The sequence below is a fragment of the Geotrypetes seraphini genome, chromosome 13 (assembly GCF_902459505.1).
Source record: "Geotrypetes seraphini chromosome 13, aGeoSer1.1, whole genome shotgun sequence".
Taxonomy (NCBI): domain Eukaryota; kingdom Metazoa; phylum Chordata; class Amphibia; order Gymnophiona; family Dermophiidae; genus Geotrypetes; species Geotrypetes seraphini.
Genome location: NC_047096.1, coordinates 74,737,679 through 74,758,062, shown reverse-complemented (window position 1 = coordinate 74,758,062; position 20,384 = coordinate 74,737,679). Strand labels below are relative to the sequence as shown.

Below are 20,384 nucleotides of genomic sequence, written 5' to 3'. Positions count from 1 at the left end.
AGAGTCCTTTTGAATATTGAACGAATGAGCTATATACAATATGCACTAAGTATGGTATTGTGATGTAGCAATTAATTCCAATTAGGTATTACAATATTTTGTATTAAGAGTTGATTGCTTGCTAACCATCCATTTGCCCAATGGGTCTATATTGATTCTTTGGCATTCTGCCAGGTACTTAATTATTTTTTTCTACAGCTCCATTAAATATTAAGCTGTAGCCACTGCAGTATTGCTTACAGAGTTTAGCACATTGGATCCCCCATCATAAGTTGATGCTGAACCCAAGCAAAGCCATGGCCTGAAGGATCAGAGGCTTACTCTCTCCACCAAATCTTAAGCTATCTCTTTTTGGTCTTTTTAGTGAACCAATGTGTTGTTTTAGATACCTAAGGAGTCAGCTTTAACTTTTGCACTCCCAAGCCAGCGCTGGTTAAGAAAACGTCACTATTTGCATAATGGTTTTTCAGGAATTTTCTGCTTTGCACTCATGTATTCATGCTTTTGTGATAATCTGCTTAGATTATCGTAGCCCAGTTTACGCAGGCATGTTTAGATATCAACAAGTGGCGTACCAAGGGGGGGGCGGGAGGGGAGGTCCGCCCCGGGTGCCAGCCATGAGGGGGTGCTCCGGGCCTTGCCGTTCAGTCCCCCCCCCACCCCCGAAGGACCGCTCACCCCACTGACCTTCCTGCACCACCTGTGAAGCAGCCCGCAGCAGGATCGCAAGGCCTTCAAGGGGGTGCAGGCCTTCAAGGGGGGGACAGGCAGGCAGGCAGGCCTTCAAGGGGGGACAGGCCTACAAGGGGGGTACAGGCCTACAAGGGGGTGGGACAGGCCTTCAAGGGGGGACAGGCAGACCTTTAAGGGGGGACAGGCCTTTGGGGGGTCCCTGGTTTAGAAGTACACGGAGGGAAGGGGGTGTTCAAAGAGACGTGCATATGCCAAACTTTGTGGGGGGGAAAGAAATAATGGGTCTGAAAATAGAGGAGAGGGAGTGAGATGATGGACCATGGGATTTAGGGAGGGAAGAAACAGAAAGGGAGAGAAATTGGACACAAGGGATGGTGTGGAGGAGGGATAGAGATACTGGATAGGAGGGTAATTGGGAAAAGAAAGGGAGAGATGGTGAACTCTGGGGTGGTGGGAAAGGAGGGAAAGATGCCAGATGAAAGGGTAGTTAAGAAAAGGTGGATCTGTGGAGGGAGATGAAAAAAAGGAAAGATACTAGACTTCCTGGGGAAGGAAGGGAAATGGAAAGGGCGGACAGAGTTGGCAGATGGATGGTTAGCATGCAGAAAGAAGAAAGAAGGAGACCCTGGCAAGCAAGTTATCAGAAGAAAACCAGAGCCTTGGACCAACAAGATTTGAAATATAACCAGACAACAAAAGGTAGAAAAATTAATTTTATTTTCTGTTTTGTGATTATAATATGTCAGATTTGAAATGTGTATCCTGCCAGAGCTGGTGTTGGACTGCAAATGTGAGCTAGGATTTAATAGAGAGAGGAAAAGTCCTTTTTGTTTCTTTATTTTATTTACATCACAGCGCCAATGTGGTTAAGAGAAGCCAAAGGGGGTGAAAAAGCTATAAAACCCACCAGGAGTTTTGAAAAAAAATCACCCAACTGGACAGGAAAATCGAATTGAAAAACCAATTCAATAGGCTGAATCGAATCAAAAATTTTTTTCCTGAATCTGGCAGCATTAGTTTGCGCTACTGTCTTAGACTTTAGGACTTGGGATTGGGGAGAGATGGCATCCTCAGTACTTTATAATGCAAGTGAAACGAGGATTTGGTCAGACTTTTGAAGGGTATGCAGAAAAAAAATATTGTATAGGCCGGGGACATGAGACAGCAGGAAATGGGAACTTTTCTTCCTTCTATTTTTGTGAATGGAAAGGCTGAGGATGTCAGAGAGTTCAGTTAAAATATGTGCTTTATAAGAAAATATAATAATGTGTTTTATAAAGTTTATAGCATAGCTGGCCTACCCAGTGAGGTGTTCCTAGTGATGGTGGTGGCAGTGTGTCAATGTGTTGAGAGGAAAAGGTGGTCTGGGAAATTCTGCTGAGCAAACTCCGGGCCCATTTCCACCCCCCAGTTAGTCCACTCCACTCAACTGGTTCACACACTGAGTGGGTCTTTGGGTGTTGTTTGGGATCTCTTCCAGTGGTTTATCAGTATCTCCTTCTGGTCCAAGGAAGGAAACTTTGTTATCCTTAGCATTGACCTACAGAATATGTTTGTAACAGCGCTGCTTGTGTGGCATTAGGCTATGTAGTGATCGAAAGAAAAAAACAGACCTTTGCACATTTTTGCACTATATGGTGGGTGTATGAGGAGATTCACATCTCCTGCACAGCTAAGTCCATGTGAAGTTACCTTGTGCTGTATTTGACATCTAGCAAGGTCTCTGTTTGAAAGGAAAGATCTAAACTTAAAAATAAAGTGGCCAGAAGTTATGGTAAAAGCAGATAGTGTAGCTGGTTTTAAGAAAGATTTGGACAAATTCCTGGAGGAAAAGTCCATAATCTGTTATTAAAGACATGGGGGAAGTGTCTGCTTGCCCTGGATCGGTAGCATGGAATGTTGCTACTCTTTGGGTTTTGACCAGGTATTAGTGTCCTGGATTGGCTACCATGAGAATGGACTACTGGGCATGATGGACCATTGGTCTGACCCAGTTAGGCTATTCTTATGTTATGTTCTCATCTGTAGGGGCCTTTGTTTTCACTTCTTATTTTAATGTATTTTTTTTTCTGGGAACTTATCAGTGTTTTTTATAATGGGAACAAAAATGGAAGAGAATTAATGTGTGTGGGATGAGGAGGTAACTAATTTCTTCAGCTAAATAATTCAATCCACTTCAAACAGACATAGGAGAACTCGTGCACCATTCACACACCCTCCAACCAAAAACGTCAAAAGAAAAAAACTGTTCGACAACCTCCTAGCCATTCGAGCTGCAACACTCGACCCCCAACTCTACAACCAATTGACATCGACCACAGACTGCAAAACCTTCAAAAAGAAATAAAAACCCTTCAATTCAAAAAACATATAAAACCGAACTAACACAATCAGAACTGTCCCAAGCATCACCTGCAACTACTCCATATGTACTTCTGATGTCATGACAATTCAGACATAATTTATGTTATGTTATGTTTGGAATATAAGAAAATTTTCACTGCCTGTTTCTATTCTGACCATTTATTCCGTTTCATGGTCATTACAAAAAATATTTTTTTACATGGGGGGGGGGGGGGTGTCAAAAAATGATGGGCCCCGGGTGCCACATCCCCTAGGTACGCCACTGACTAAGCAGCTCCAGTCCTTATGACTACACACTTCAAGAGAACTGGACTACAAATCTGCGCTGCCCAAACTACAACGCCCGTTCGGCTTTGCCCACAAACGAGGCGTCAGCGCCTTACGTCACTTCCTCCATCGAATCACGCCAGGAGGTGGAGACTGCAGGCTCTTATTGGGGGGAGGGGGCGGGCGCTTTGCTCAGTAGGTCGGCAACTGATGGGCGCGAGGCTCCGTCAGTCACTCTGTGGGGGCGGCGCGCGGTGCGTGCGGGACGTGGGCTGATCCGGAAGTGAGGGGCTGCGAGGCGGAAGCGAAGGCCGGAGCCTGGGAGGAGTGCGGTGAAGGCGAGAGGCCGGCTGCGGGCGAGGGGAGTGGGGGGTCTCGTCTCTCCGAGCTACAACCTGGTGAGCACGCGGGGAGGCGTTTCCCGCGGGAGCCCTCGTGCCAGCCGCAGGTCGAGGCAGAGTCCTGAGCGTTATTACCGGAGGTCTTGGCTGGGAGCTCTGTTCTTCCGGGCACCGGCACAGTCCTCGCTTCTCCTCCCTCACCCTCCTCAAGGTCCTGTACAACCCGCGTTAAACTGTGCCTGACTCCCTTTTCTGGGGGCACTCTATTGTCTTATCTGTGTTATTGGGGAGGGGGGGAGGGGGGGTTCCTTGTGCACTTTTACAGCGCTCTCACTCTTCTCGAACCTGTGAAGCCTTTTGTGCATGCATCGTATCGCTCCCTTGGGGGCTTTGCTCGTAGCTTCCTCCACTCTTTCCCCAAGTCGTCTTAACAGAACTGAGCAGTCATTTCCCCTTTCCCTGGAGCTCTGCACAGCCTTGTCTGTGCCTCTGTCCCTTTCCTTTACCCAAGGTACTGTACAGCCCTGAATGTCCAACCCATACCCTTTGCTTTCCCTTCCTGAAAATCTTGTCTGTCTCCCCCACGTCTTGGAGAAACCACATACCCACCCCTGTCTTTTAACATTTCCCCCATTACTTTCTGAGCCACCCTGCAAAATTTCTGCTCCTTTCCAAGAGACAACCCGTGCATAGTCCTGGTTTTATCATTGCACTTTTCTTTTCGGGAACCCTATACAGCCTTCTTCGATGACTCTGTAAAACCCTTTCTTGTGTTGCTGTCATGTGCTATGCAGAGTGATTATTTCCCAATTCTATTGAAGCATTATTTCAGGAGAGCTTGCTTACTTCAAGTGCCCATGTTTTTTTCCTTGTTCCCAAGGAAAACTGCTCCTTTTTCTGCATTATTTCTATTCTGCTTGAAGTGTTGCCTAAAACTGTTTATAACACTTTTGAAATATAAATTGTAGGTTATAATTCAGTCCAGTTAATAGAATCACAATAAACATAGTTGCCACCAACAGTATTCACACAAGTTGGCAGTGGAGTCTTTTAGTAGACCAGCTCAGTCTTCACACGACACCAACTGCACATTAGGATTAGTTCAGTATTTGATTTATCTAGCTCTTTCTTTCCCTTGAAGAAAGAGGGCAGTGGGGGAGCAGATTTCAATTCATTTCTAATGGGGTTTTGCTTATGATGAGGTCCCTGATCATCCTGGGATCTGCAGGAAGCTTTATTAGCTGTCTGCTAGTTTCCAGTGAGAAGCCTCCATCTGTGATTAAAGAATTTTTGTCACTACTGAGTTAATCTTGAAGCTCAGTCATTAGTCCAATAAACCTTTTTGGGGGGTAGAGTTACCTTTTACGTCAGTGGTTCTCAAGCCAGTACTTGAGATAACCAGCCAGTCAGTTATTCAGCATATCTATGGGGAATGAATAAATAACAGAATAAATTTTCATTACAGATATTATGGAAACTTGATGATTAGCTTAGTAGGCCCCGAAGACTGTGTTGAAATCATTTGCTTGAACTCAAGGGAATGTTCAGCTTGTATATGTTTGTAAGAATAAACCCTTGTTAAAAGAATCAAAATCATTGGTGGGTGTCTTCTGAGTTGAGTGGGGGGAAATGGGGTAGGAGGAAGATCAGAGCCCTTTAGAGCAGTGGTCTCAAACTCAAACCCTTTGCAGGGCCACATTTTGGATTTGTGGGTACTTGGAGAGCCTCAGAAAAAATAGTTAATGTCTTATTAAAGAAATGACAATTTTACATGAGGTAAAACTTTTTATAGTTTATAAATCTTTTCTTTTGGCAAACTCTTAATAATAATATTGTCATTTATAGCTAAAGAGACATATGATCAAGAAACTGTTTTATCTTACTTTTGTGATTATGATAAACATACCGAGGGCCTCAAAATAGTACCTGGAGGGCTGCGAGTTTGAGACCACTGCTTTTGAGGGTAACTGATACCTTTGTTAAAAAATGAACATGACTCAATGCTAATGCAGCTTAGAAAATAAACTTCTTAATGTTACTAGTCCTTGAAGAAGATAAACAAAAATATACCTTGACATTCTTCAGGTTGGATTGAATATAAAGTAGAAACCGGTTTAGGAACCTTTTTAGAAAATAAAGTATGGATTTTTGCCAGAAAGTGTTTAAGTTAATAATGTAGCATGGTTTAAGACTTGTGCAAGCTTCTGGAGAATAGATGCATCAGTTGTTAACTATGTGAATTTGTGGAATTGCTGGCTCTCACTCTGGGAAATATGCAACAAGAAATGGAATTCCCCCTTAATAACCTGCCAGATATTACATAACGAACCAGACTAAAGACAGGAGGTAGAGCCTCATGAGCTAATGATCTGATCACAAAGATAGCTCCGGTACTGTTGGCTATTGAAACTATTCCACAAATTATGCTAAGGGTTGATCGGGTGAACCAATTGCCAAAACTGGTCTCTCTGGTGGGACCATAAAGCATTTATGGATTATTTGCCTCATCCATATGAATCACTTACACAGTATATTGGCAGGTATGAAGACCTGCATCATTAGTAGTAATCAATCATTTTGTAAATACTGCGTAATGGCTTTATCAATATTAGCATTAAATTCCAGAGTAATATTCCTTGATGATTTTTTTTTTTTTATGAAGTATGTCTTAATTCCATGCCACAATTGCTAATTTTAGATAACTGATCCAACTTTTTTCTGCAGTCTTAATAGATTTATCATCTTTCAAATATTCAATAGCCATCTTCTCTAGTAGAGAAACTTGGTGCAATTTCTGAACAGCTTGTGTCTCACAAAATATGTGGTTCCTTTAATGTTCTTTCCCTAATTATCAGAAAAGTATGATGGGAAACTTCTTTGAAAATTAGCATTTGAGTTGAAAACTGCCACATACATTGCACATTTTTTGTGCTAAAATGAATAAAATTATGTAAGTTTTCTTCTACTGAAAAATGTAGCATTGAGACTGACTTTACAACTTAGCTAAAAGTTTTTATGCTAGAGAAGCTCAATTGTTATCTTGCCCCTATGCTAGAGAAGCTCAATTGTTATCTTGCCCCAAGAGAGCTATTTTCAGATAATCTGTTTATACAGGTAAAGGAAATAGTAACTGTATTCTTTTTTTTGTTTCAGGTTTATGCTCTCAGGTGCTCCTTGTTTTTTCAGTGCTTAACCAGTAGGATTGTCCAGAAAAGCCTAAAAGTTGGAAAAACTGTGTGAATTGGTTTTCCCGTGAATTTGATTGTGTTTGATCAGAAAATGATTTAAAAAATTTTTTAAAGCCTGTCCTGGGGTTGCTCAAAGCCACTGATTACATAAAGCTCTGTTTTCTTAAAGGCCCTCCTTTTATTAAGCCGCGGTAGAGATTTCTACTGCAGCCTGGAGTGCTAAATGCTGCTCTATTGCTCATAGGAATTCTATGAGCGTTGGAGCATTAGCAGTCTGGGCTGCGGTAGAAACCTCTACTGTGGCTTAGCAAATTTTCTTCCCCTTTTCCTATCATTTTTGCTTAATGGAACTAATTTTGGGGTAGTATAGCTATAACATTTTTGTTTGTTTTCACATACAGTAATGATACATTGGTAGACATTTTATGCAAAAAATCTAGCAGTATTTTATTAAATGAACTTTAATATCTTCACTTCATTGTGGAAAATAACAGAAATTTAACACACTTTATTAATAACTAAACACTTGCACTTTGATGTAGTCATCTACCAATGGTGTTACAAATACTCAAGCATTCAATGCCTTCTTGAGATAGGATAAAGCCTGCGATGCTATTGGAAAAATTGTGCAAATTTAACTTTTCCCCATGAATTTGGTTGTTTGATCAGAAATTTTTTTTTTAAAGCCCATCCTTAGGACATGAATAAATGTGAATTATTACCAAAATGGTCTTACTGTTAATACTGTCTCAAGTCATGACTTGTATCCATCTACAGTTATGGACTCCGGTTAATGATTTTTGAGCATTTCTTTTTTTTTTTTTTTTGGTAAACGGGATGTAATACAGTGTACCAAATATTGTAAATGTCAGAAACAGAATCTAGAAGAAATTAACCACAGTTGCACCCCTGAGGCCTTGTTGCAAGGAGTTGACTCTCAAGAAGACACCGAGGGCCATGTTCTATTAAAGGTTCTATACTGCGTCTACATTGTAGGCGCCGCTTGTCATGGTTGTCAATCAAAACAGTGCCATTTATCGAATCATGCCTAGTGGTGCTTAAGTGGACTGACATCCCCCCTTAAAATTCCTATGAGCATCTGATCTGTTACTGCCGCGGGCAGCACTAAAAACCATTCTACAGCTTTGTAAAAGGGGGAGGGGGGTTAGTCATCACTAGGCATCCTAGACATAGGTGCCTCTCTGTTAGGCCAGCTTTTCACTCACCTATGTCGGTCGCCTAACAATGCCTAAGTCAACCACGCTTACTTTTTAACAGGCGTCATTAGGCGTTGCTAGGCATCCTAAGAGTTTGGCCCTGAACTCTTAAATTGCTTAATTTTTATTTTTGATTGGCTGATAACCAGGTGGTCAATTACTATGCCAATTAAAAAATTTTAATTTCGGTGTGGATCCTGAAATTAGGCATTGCTAGGCGGCCATGATTAGAGTGCCATTTGTAGAATATGGCGATCAATGCTTGAGTGTTAGCTAAATACATACACTTTGGTGTAGTCCTATTAACAAAGGCGCGTTAGGTCCATAACGCGCGGAATAGTGCGCACTAAAATGTTGTGCGCGCTAGCTGCTACCGCCTCCTTTTAAGCAGGCGGTAATTTTTCGGCTAGCGCTCCTTAGTAAAAGGAGCCAAGTATGTTAAATTTCTGTTATTTTCCACAATAAAGTGCAGATATTGAAAGGTTCATTTAATAAAATACTGCTAGAATTTTTTTTGCGTAAAATGTCTTTATCAATGTATCATTGCTGAGTGTGAAAACAAAAGTTATTACTATAATACCAAGAAATTTGCTCCATTAAGCAAAAATAATAGCAATTTTTAAGAAAAACGGAGCTTTATGTAATCGGTGGCTTTGAGCGACCCCAAGGTGGGCTTTAACAATTTTTTTAAATTATTTTCTGATCCAGCACTATTAAATTCAAGGAAAAACTTCAATTTACAGTTTTTCCAACTTTAGGTTTTTATGGATATCTCTATAACTAGCCTACCTGTTTCACACTTTGTCATAAAATATTCTTCCAGGAGAGAGTTGTATCTGAAAGAAGAGTTCCAAAATTATTCTGAGGATGTTAAGCTTTATGAAGTAATTATTGGAGTTCTAATGCTTGATCCTATGGGTCCAATATTCAACGGCACTTATCTGCTAGGAGCAATAGCTATCTTGATAAGTGGAGAACATTAGAGCTAGCCGCTGGCCTCCATGGCACTACCAGAGAGTGTCAGGGTAGTCTGTGAGCAGAGTCATGACAGAGCTGGAAGTTGCTTTAGAAAAGTGTTGTTTAACCACCGGTCCATGGACCGGTGCCAGTCCACAGAAATTTCCTGCTGGTCCACAGGGCCGGCATGTGCATCAGACCCAAAACTGTGTTCTTCAACTGCCGGTCTGCGGTGCGATCGATGCATTGTTCATAAGATTATATTGTATGTGTATATATGAAAAATGAATGGAAAAAATAGTGTTACAATTAGGGCTATGGTGGCAGGGTCTGGAGTGGAGATTGGGTAGAGATGGGCAGGGTCTGGCCCACAACTTAGCCCAGTGTTCTTCAACCGCCAGTCTGCGGACTGATGCCGGTCCACAAAATAATTATTTTATTTCTGCCGGTCCATAGGTGTAAAAAGGTTGAAGAACACTGCTCTAGAATATTTATCCTGACATATCCAGGTAATTTTCCGGGTTCTGGTGTTGAATATTGGCGGTATCCTGAAATCCAGGTGTAAGTTATTTAGCACCAGATTCTGGATACAGTTTGGTACTAAATATCCAGGTGTATATTTAAATGGTGTTGTCAGTGTTTGAAGTCATAGATGACTGTGGGGTTTACATGTGTGTGTGGGGGGGGCAGGTTGTTTCCCCGAAAATAAGCCCTACCCTAAAAATAAGCCCTAGTTGAGATTGACCCCCAAACCCCCCTCCCCGGGATGTCCCTGACATTCACCGATTTCATCCCTGACACTAGTGAGACCACTCCGAGGCCTCCTAAAACAGCGGTGGCGGCAGCACTCTGAACGAGCTTCTTCGTGGTCTTCCCCGCTTGGGCTTTCCCTCTACTGTGTCACAGTGGGAGAATCAGTGGGGTTCTGCTGTACAGGGGGGATGGGAGGGAGGGATAGAAAGATGCAGAGGGAAGGCCTGGCCCTGGCAGGGAAGACTACGAAGCAGTCCGTTAAGAGCGCTGCCACCGCTGCTGTTTTTGGAGGCCTCGGAACGGAGGTATGTCAGTTTCACAGTGGGAGGGTTGGTGAGGATGGGAGGGAGAGAGGGATAGAAAGACGCTGCACAAGGGGATGGATGAGAGGGGAGGAAAGATGTTGCACATGGGGGGGAGAAAGGAAAGAGTAAGAATTGAGGTGGAGGAGAGGAAGGGAGATTATTGTACATGAAAAAAAAAAGACATCCCCCGAAAATAAGCTGTAATGCATTTTTTGGACCTAAAATTAATGTGACACTTATTTTGGGGGAAACACGGTATGTATGTGCATGCTTGCATGTTTGATAGAAGATGAGGGGAAGCAGTTAGAAAGATGCAATCTCTTAACCACTGTTACAGTGAATCAAATATGTATGCTATTGTAGGAACTGCTTCTCTAATAGAGATGTGTTAGGGCATTTTTGAAGGCGGTTCATTTCTTTTCTGTCCCCCAAAAGGATACCGTAATCGCGGGAAACCAACCCATGTCATTCTTTGGTGTCTATTTTCAACCTCAGTCCTTCTACACCAGCATTCTTCAATGCAAGGCTTGAGGGTCAGTGATTGTGTCCATTGATACTCTGATTCTTCCCTCTCTTTTTAAAGAATGACATGGGGATGATTTCCTGCAGTTAACTGCTGGGATGGGGAGAAGTTCTGTCACTGTGCCATTCTCTAGGGGTGGGCCGTGGAACCAGAGAACTGCAGGTAAAGGTTTTAACCTGAGAAAAATGTCCAGACATATTACTTATCCATCTGTCTTCTAGACATTGTTACATTCTGACTTAGAAAACTTGGACAATTGGCAATTCTAACCTGAGTCCTGAGCCCATATCACAAGGTCTCTCTAAACCTGTGAACTCTAAATATATGCAGAATTTGCCAGTAGCTTAAGCTGGCACTGCCCATTGCTCATAGGGGTAGTTGTAAGAGAGTTTTTGGGTTGAAACAGTTTGTGGGTGGTATTAATTGTGGGTTGCGTGGTTTTTGGGATATGACATTATTTAGATTTAATTATTAATTTAATTAAAAAATATTTTTTTGTGTATGTCATTGTAGACCCCCGATGAAGGTCGTTGGCCAAAACACTGGCAGTGTCAGGTCTTTGTAAAATAAAGAACATTTGGTCCCACATTTTTTTGGTGTACACATTTTTTTGTCATATCACTTTTGCTAAATTTTTGATAAAATTGAGCTGGCTAAATTGTCACTTCTGGCTAATAGGTCAAACTTCTTATGAATGCATATGCCTAAAGTTCCTGGTTCATTGCGTCTTTATCTGCTAGCATGTTGTGATCATGCAGGTTTAGAAGTACTGACTATAATGCTTCAAAGACTGTGAAACAATTTGCCTAAGAGACAGTGAGTCATACTGTACCCCATTAGGACTTAATGATAGTCCAGTGTGTTTAAGAACAATAATTGAAAAATAGAGAATTTGGCCTTTGGCCACCAGCCAAAGTATTTAAAGATAAAAAAATGTATTTCATTAGTCATGGGAAGTAAAGACTAGGTGGCCCAACCAGTCTGCCCAACTGAGATTTTCTCAGCTCATCTACCCAGAGTAGTGGAAAACATGGTAATCCTTATATGCACACAAACACTTCCTCCTAAGGCCTTTACGTGACTTCTTAACCCTTCTTCTATCATTATTGTTCATCTCCATCCAACCATATCCAAACTTTGTGGATGCTGGCCTACAGCATCTGCTTCTACTTATAAATAGCACTATAAAATGTACACAGCACTGCACACTTATGAGTCCCTGTTTGGCAGAGCATATAATTCATTCAAGACACAATAGAACAAACAAGGTATTAGGGAGATTAAAGCATAAGTTTTAAATAGATGAATAATAGTTAAAAGTGGCCTAAAAAAGGTGAGCCGTTAGCCTGAATTTGAATTGGGCAGAGACAGAGCAGTAGAATCACTTTAACTTAATATATCACAAGGTAGCACACCATAGTTTCTATGCAGTTTACAATTTAAAGTAGCTGTAGGGAAGGGATCAAGGGAAGGAAGGTGATCGGATGTGCTGGTCTATCTGGCTCTGTGGAAGGTGTTCCTTTGGTTACCTTTAGTTGCCCGACATGTTGGGGGAGGGGAGTTTGAATGGGGAGTCTGTTCGGTGTATATCTGATTGTTTGGCTGGTTTGTGTTGTATGGTGTGCGTGTTGCTCTTGCATCATGGGTTGTTGGGGATAGGCATTACAAAAATTTATGGAGTTGACGCGGGAAGCAGGTTGTCTCTGCCGTTGCTTCGTCCTGAGAGGGAGGTTTTGAGCCTTGGGACTCTTTCATTTCTTTTCTTTTATGCCTGGGGAGCCTGCTATGTTAAGCGCACCTACCCTCTTCTGACTCTGCACTTGTTCTCTCTTTTTTGGTATATCATCAGAGGGGGGGGAGACAAGCACCTCTTCCTTCTTTTCTTTCTTTGTTCTCTGTATCACTGGCACAATATGTGATGTTGTTGGCGGCTATTGTATTTTTCCACTAGTGCTTCTGACTGTATACCTTTATTGTCGTGCCTGTTTCTCTTGTTGACTCTTTAATAAAAAGGTAGGTGATCAAGAGAAAAGCAAGTTTAAAGAGATGGGTTTTAAGAAGTCTTAAGAGCTGAGAGGCTAGTTTCCTAGTGAAAATAAGCAAGCAAGGCATTCCATAGTTCAGGAGCAATATAACTAAAAACAGACTCATGAGTGAATAACAGAGGAGGAAGAGAGAACAAATCTGCACTAGATGACCGAACTAGACGTGGGAGATTTTAAGGGATCAAAAGGTGATGGAGGTAGGCAGGGACATCAATAAAACGACCTTTAGAAGCAAGAACGACCTTTAGAAGCAAGAACCAATAACTTAATACGAAACTAATGAGTAACAACTGCTCATGCCTGAGAAAGGGGAGTGACATGATCAATTGGGCAAGTCTTTTGAAGAAGGAACTGAATTAACTGTAAGCGTTTATGTGAATAAAATGGTAAATGGGCATAAAAAGTTTCAAGTTTATTAAGATTTGTTATCTACGCAATATCGTATTTCAATGCGTATAACAATTTTTTTTATTTTTTAAAGGGGGGGAGGACAAAACAAGACATTGTATACAAATTATTTACGTTCTAATACAAACTAGTACAAAAGACAAGGGGGATGAACTACAATCTTTAAAGAAAGAAAAGAAAGGAGTTGCAGTAGTCAAGATGAGTAATCGCTACGGACAAGAGAAGTGAGCAGATGGCACAGAAAGGTAGAAAGGGATGAACAGAATGAATATGATGCAGAACTTAAAAAGATGAGCGAACATCATTAGTCTGAGCTTTGAAAGTCAATTGATTTGTAAAAAACACCAAAAATTTTAACAAATTCCTTGTAGTGTCTGTTGGTTAAGAACAGGCATAGGTGGGGCTTAGGAGAAGAGAGGTGACAGGAGCAGATAGTCTCTCATTTCTTTGATATTGTGGAAGAGAAAATGATTATTCAGCCAAGAATAGACTTTCTGAAGACGGAGGTTAAGATCAGTAATGCCACAGTGGTCAGTGGCTGTACGGTAGAGTATTTGGATGTTGTCTGCATAACAAAAAATAAATAGTTTGACTGAATAAGGGTAAGGAGCAGTGCCAAGATCATGATTAAAAAGTATTGGTGCCAAAACATAGGTCTGAGGAACCCCAGATAAAATAGGAAGAGGAGGGGATCTAGACTCAGTGAGATAAGTAAGTGCAAGTTGTATGATTTTGAAGTACAATACCAGAAATACCAGTAGAGTGTAAGCGGAGTAACAAAAGATGATGGTCAACGAGGTCAAAAGCAGAAGATGAGACAACCATGATAAAGAGAGATTGCTCTAGAGATGTTCTGATAGTGTCATGGAGGGTTAATAGGAGAGCCTGTGCTACAGTTTTTCCTGAAGCTTTCCTGATGAGGATGAAGAACAAGAGACGTATCCAAAAACAAAGATAGTTTGACAATTTTTCCAGAACTTTTTGAGAAAAAAGGGAGATTAGAAATAGGATGATAGTTGGTAGTATCATCTGGATTTAGTTGAGTTTTTTAGGAGAGGAATGACCTAAAGCATGTTTTCAAGGATCAGGAACCTCGCCCAAAAATGACTAGCTTGGAGAAAAGTCAAAATGAGGTAGTACCTGTATGGGTAGACACTTGAACAGGTGAGCAGGCCAAGGGGTCAAGTGTAGAACCTGAGGGATTAATCATAGCAAAAGCTTCTGAGAGAGAGTTGGGGTAGTAAAATGGGGTTAAAAGAATCACATGTAGATGGTGGGCAGGAAGGAGAGTTGAGTGAAAGAGCAAAAGATGGAGAGGGGCCTGAATTAGTGCGGGGGAGGAGGAGGGAGGGACATGTAAGGGAACAAAGCAGTGAGCAAGAATTTGAAGAGGGAGCAAAAGAGGCATGAGTAAGGCATAAGGAGGCAAGAGAGGGATAGAACACTTGGATCTATCTTAACTCTTAAGGTTACAAGCAGAGGAGACAGGAATGATAACGGTATTATTTACAATGATGGAGAATGGAGGGAGAGGAACATTCTGTCATGCTGTCTGGCAATTGGCTATAAGACTTTCCAGTCCGTTCCAAAAAGCATTGCTCCTTTTTAAAGGAAATCTGCTTAAAGTGGCTTTAGAAGTGGAATCTCCCACCCACTGTCTGATCCAGAGCATTCTGCGGGCAGAGATAGAATATGCAGAAACCATGCTATATATGACATCATAATCCACCCCCGCCAGAACTAGCTAGGGGTAGACATCATCCGTTACTGGAATTCAACATAATCTGGTAAGGCATGCACATGCCACAAAGGAGGCCACTACTGCGGCCTTAATCCCCAGAGCCAAGGAATTAAACTGCCTTTTGAGGACCACATCCACCCTGCAAATTCTACGCATCTTTAAAAATCACACCTCCTTCACTAGGCAAGGAGGTTCGCTTGGTGTCCTGAGCTACCAGCGTGACGTCTAGATCTTAGGGGGAAAAAATTTTTGAGCCGCACATAACTGAGCACTGTGAAGTCAAAACTTGCAGGGATTCCAGATTTAATTCCCGCAGTGAATTCGTAATGTCCAAAATATCCATTGACTTAAAAAGGCAGTGTGATGTGCGATACCTCTCCCTGGCCAAAGCATACCACCACCTGATTGTGAGCCACCATCTCCCAGGAGCGAAGCATCTCCCTGGGCCAGTAAAGGCATTGGCTCTGACCCCCAGTCGTCCCACTCCTTCTTCTAGAGGTGTCAGGAGGCTGAACGTATGACTGGCTCCCGGCACACTGAACATGGACACTCCTCAGCCTGCCATCCAGAACAATTCTGTCATGATATAAGGGTAGAAAGGTCTGAGGAGCCCATCCCTGTCTATTTTGAGGCAGGCTTTTTAAATAAAAGGGAAATCCATGATGGCCACCGCAGCAGCGATTTCACACAAAAAAATGTCCTGGGATGCTGACCCCATCAACTCATAAAACTCAAATTCAGACCCAGCCCAATTTTCCCCAAAGGCTATAACAGCCTATACTCACAGTGCTATGCTGGTGCCTCCCTGCTTCAGCTCAGACTGCAGGTGGAATGGAGGAGAAAACTTCTGCTTTGGAACAGGGTGTACAGGTCCAAATGCTGCATTCTTCAGGCCGCCAGTCGGACTGATACCTCTGACCACCCCAGAGATCCACATGCTGCGACGGGGGGAGAGGGAAAAAAAAAACAACAACCAGCACCCATAAACATAGAAGATGACGGCAGATAAGGGCCATAGCCCATCAGGTCTGCCCACTCTACTGATCCACCCCCAAGTCTACTATCCTAGGGATCCCACTCCTGGTGACAGGTTCCCTTGGCTTAACCCTCTAAGGGATCCCACATGGGCATCCCATTTGCTCTTAAATTCTTGCACGCTGTTTGCCTCGATCACCTGCACCGGGAGCTCGTTCCAAGGATCAACCACTCTCTCGGTGAAGAAATATTTCCTGGTGTCGCCATGAAATTTCCCGCCCCCGAGTTTGAGCGAATGCCCTCTTGTGGCTGAGGGTCCTTTGAGAAAGAGAATCTCTTCTTCCATCTCGATACGGCCGGTAATATACTTAAACGCATCGATCATGTCTCCTCTCTCCCTATGTTCCTCGAGTGAGTACAGCCGCAAATTTTTCAGCCTTTCCTCGTACGATAGATCCTTGAGCCCCGAGACCATCCTGGTGGCCATCCGTTGCACCAACTCTACTCTCAGCACATCTTTTCGGTAGTGTGGCCTCCAGAATTGCACACAGTATTCCAAATGAGGTCTCACCATGGTTCTGTATAATGGCATTATGACTTCAGGCTTCCGGCTGACGAAACTCCTGCGGATGCAACCTAACAACTGTCTTGCCTTAGATGAAGCCTTCTCCACAAACTCCACAACAAGTAAAGCAGGCTGGCTGAACAGGTATCTAGAGGGTTACCCTGCCAACTGCAGACTACTACACTGAGATGGTAAAGGGGGTGGAACTCCTCTCGTATGAGGAAAGACTAAAACGGTTAGGTCTCTTCAGCTTGGAAAAGAGACGGCTGAGGAGAGAGATGATTGAAGTCTACAAAATCCTGAGTGGAGTAGAATTGGTACAAGTGGATCGATTTTTCGCTCCTTCAAAAATTACAAAGACTAGGGGACACTCGAAGTTACAAAGAAATACTTTTAAAACCAATTGGAGGAAATTTTTTTTCACTCGGAGAATAGTTAAGCTCTGGAACGTGTTGCCAGAGGATGTGGTAAGAGCGGATAGCGTAGCTGGTTTTTTAACCTTTTCTTATCGTGTGTCCCGGATGACGGGACATTCCAAAAATGTCATTGACATCGTGGATAAACAGTCTGTATGGACTAATAAAGAGCCGGGAACACAAAATATTTGAATTTACAGACTTATGACTTATTTACATTATGTTTACAATAGCCGTAAATGATAACAATAGCCGTAAATAATACAAAACTTTGCTAAAATAATTACAATTGGAACCAGTGTAACGTAAAATTTATTACGATAGGAAAAAGTTAAGAAAGGTTTGGACAAGTTTCTGGAGGAAAAGTCCATAGTCTGTTATTGAAAGAGACATGGGGGAAGCCACTGCTTGCCCTGTATTGGTAGCATGGAATATTGCTACACCTGGGGTTTTGGCCAGGTACTAGTGACCTGGATAGGTCACCGTGAGAACGGGCTTGATGGACCATTGGTCTGACCCAGTAAGGCTATTATGTTCTCCCAGTCAGAGCTGCCTGTTGGATACCAAAAGCCCCTGGATTCATATTTTTTTTAAAAAACAAAAAAACCTAAAAATAACAAAGGCAGAACAGAAAAAACACCTTCTCAATCCATTTGCTGAAGGAACAACTGAGGAGACATGGGTCAGTCTACTTAGGAGGAGGTTGAGCCGAAAGATATGACATCCTGCAAGCAATCTGAGTTCAGGAACATAACCCTATGATTCAGGACTCCTAGATACATTGCACCAGAATAAAAATTAAACAAATAGTAACTACTTCTAGGCATTATTGGAAGAGCGAGCTTAATATCTGAATAAATTAGTAGCAGGACTTCAGCTGATATTTGAATGTTCAGAATTGTGGGGCGAATACTTGATCTTGGTGATTTGCTGCTATTGCTGTAATTACGGTAGTCCAAAACAAAGAATTGGTTTTCTGACATTCATGTCCTCCTTTCCTGTGGTATTTTAGTGGTTCAGCCGATCCCCTTGTGTTTTCTTGCTATTTGATGTGCTTGAAAGATTTTTGCCTCTGTTCAAATTCTTTTTTGACCAGCCTTAATACCGTTGCTAGTCCTTGGTTGTTTCCTGTTTCATTTGGACTTCAAACTAGCTTTCCAGTTTAAGAGTTGCTTCCTTGGCTAAATGGTATATGAAAAGCCATGTTTTGTGGTGGCTCAGAAATACGCATTCTAATGCAATACTTGAGTCATTTCCGTTACCATATGAGATAGTCATATGTGGTACGTTGTTACATATTAAACCCCCCATAGATCGCTGTAAAGGTCGTCTCCTCATAATTTTGACTGGAGTAGCAATGCAGATGATAACACAAAATTGGAAGAACTTCTCTTTTTGGTGGGCAAATGTATATATTTTTTCTTGTTTCCACATTGGATGCACGCTGGCACTTTATATTTAACTGTTAACCTTTTTCAAAAATAGATAAGGGTACTATGATGTACGGGGCAGGATTTATGAATACCTGCCCGGGGCTTCTGGTTATTCGAGGGAAAGTCGAGCCCGTACTGAAACCCATTTATTTAAGGAATTAAGCTGGTTGTGCATTTATTGCTCCCGTGTGGTTTGAACAAGGGAAAAAAATTTTTACCAAATATTTTGTTTTTGAGTAAGTTTATTATTGGTATCATTCTTTTTTGGGGGGTTTTTTGAGGCCAAATTTATGCTCCACATATAGGAATGAGAAGATAAATGTGGGTATATTGGGGCAGAATAATATATTTTAATTGGTTTGGGGCCCATTGGCATCTTATATTACATCAGGATAGTTTTAATTTTGGTTATTTCAGTGCACATCCAGGGTGGGTGAAAATGTCTGTTATTTATAATAATTATTTATTGGGAGGGTAGTTAAATTGAATGTGCATAAATAATTGTAAGTTGTATGTGCTTTTATGCTTTATTGTCTGTTATTAACCTATAAATTGCAGTGTAAAAAAATAAGTTTTGAAACTTAATAAAAAATGTTTAAACAGAGAAATACACATTCTACACTTTGTATTATCTTGCAGCTGTCCCTTTTACTTTCCCTCTCATTGATTTCCTTTTTTTTTTTTTTCATCTGTTGGGGGTTTGCCTCCCTGTGTATCAGATTTCATCATTTTAATAGAAACATGTCGGCAGGTAAAGGCAAAAGAGTACATCCATTCTTCACGACATCCATTCTTCACGACATCCACCATCGTGTCTCTGAGATCCAGTTTGCTTGTCCGTACTTTCTTGACAGTTTTTCCCCATTGCTTCTTGCAGTGATAATCGGATGTAAATATACAGTACTGTAACATAACATAACATAGTAGATGACGGCAGATAAAGACCCGAATGGTCCATCCAGTCTGCCCAACCTGATTCAATTTAAAATTTTTAATTTTTTTTTCTTAGCTATTTCTGGGCAAGAATCCAAAGCTCTACCCGCTACAAATAGGGTCAAGGTGACTTTAACGATGCAATTTTAAATAGATACAATTTAGTATAGTGTAGGATGCTGTTAATGGTAATGACTGTGATTATTTGGATTTTTTAAGCATTTCATAAGTAGAAGCCAGGGATTTGGCAGAAGGGGATGCCTTGAGTTCAGTGTAGATGCCACAAGTGTGTATGCGACAAAACATTTCTAAAACTGAAGAACCACAGGTCAACTGGGAAGGAATCTGGTGAAGTGGACAGTAAGTCTCCAGAGCTAAATCATCGGAAACTTGTCAGCATTTTCCTTTTGTAAAATGTTCTTTGCCAGCACTAAACAGGAACAGGAAATTATTTTGTAAAGAGATTTTATTTTTAGTGCTTCCAGTCATTGCTGAATAAGAGTATGGGTATTATGCTGTGCACAGTTAGCTATATGGCACTTGTCTGCTCTGGAATTGACCTGTAATAGTAACATAGATGGCAAATAAGGACCTGTACAGTCTATCCGTAAAAAAGCAAGTGGCTGAATTTATTCAAACCCAATAGTTCCCTTTGTGTCTCGTTTGCATTTTGACTAAATACAAGCTGCATGGAGCAAGGACACACTTATGTCTGGACGGCACTATGTATTTCTTGAAGTGCTGTAGAAATGATCAGTACTAGTAGTGGTAGGATAAAAATCACATCATGTTTTGTTCCTGTTTGTTTGACTTGTTATTCTCTAATAAACAGTGATTTCATCTCTGACCACTCCCCTTGCCGTCATTAGAATAAGCTCTGCTTGTTGGCAGTTTTTTTCTCCTGGGACTGGGAAGGGAGGGAAAGGAAGGGGAGAATGTCAGACCATGGAAACGGGGAGGGAAGGAGAGAGATGTCAGGAGACCTTGGATATTTTAAGGTCATCTACCTTGACCTCTTTGGAAAAAAAAACAGAATATAAATGATGATCAACATTTTCTCTGCATACAGAGTGCTGTGTATAGTTTAATTCAGTGGTTATTATGTATTGTTAATAAGATTTATATTATGTGTATATGAAAAATGAATAGAAGAAATTGCATTACAATTAGTACTTTTATGGAGGTGGGTCTGGGGTGGAGTTTGGGCAGGGATACTCGGTTGATATTTGTTTGTTTTTTGGAAGCTTCTATACCGCTACT

General features: G+C 41.6%; 1 protein-coding gene across 2 annotated transcripts in view; it reads left to right on the top strand.

Moving 5' to 3' along the window:
• Positions 1-3,520: 3,520 nt before the first annotated feature.
• RAB5C (RAB5C, member RAS oncogene family) overlaps positions 3,521-20,384 on the top strand; it is a 40,386-nt gene continuing 23,522 nt past the window's right edge. The window contains exon 1 of one of the 2 annotated variants that reach the window (XM_033917943.1): positions 3,521-3,722. The gene's annotated coding sequence lies outside the window, so the exon portion shown is untranslated. Of the gene's footprint in view, positions 3,723-3,745; positions 3,877-20,384 lie in introns of those variants that run through there. The other variant, XM_033917944.1, reaches the window with a different exon arrangement.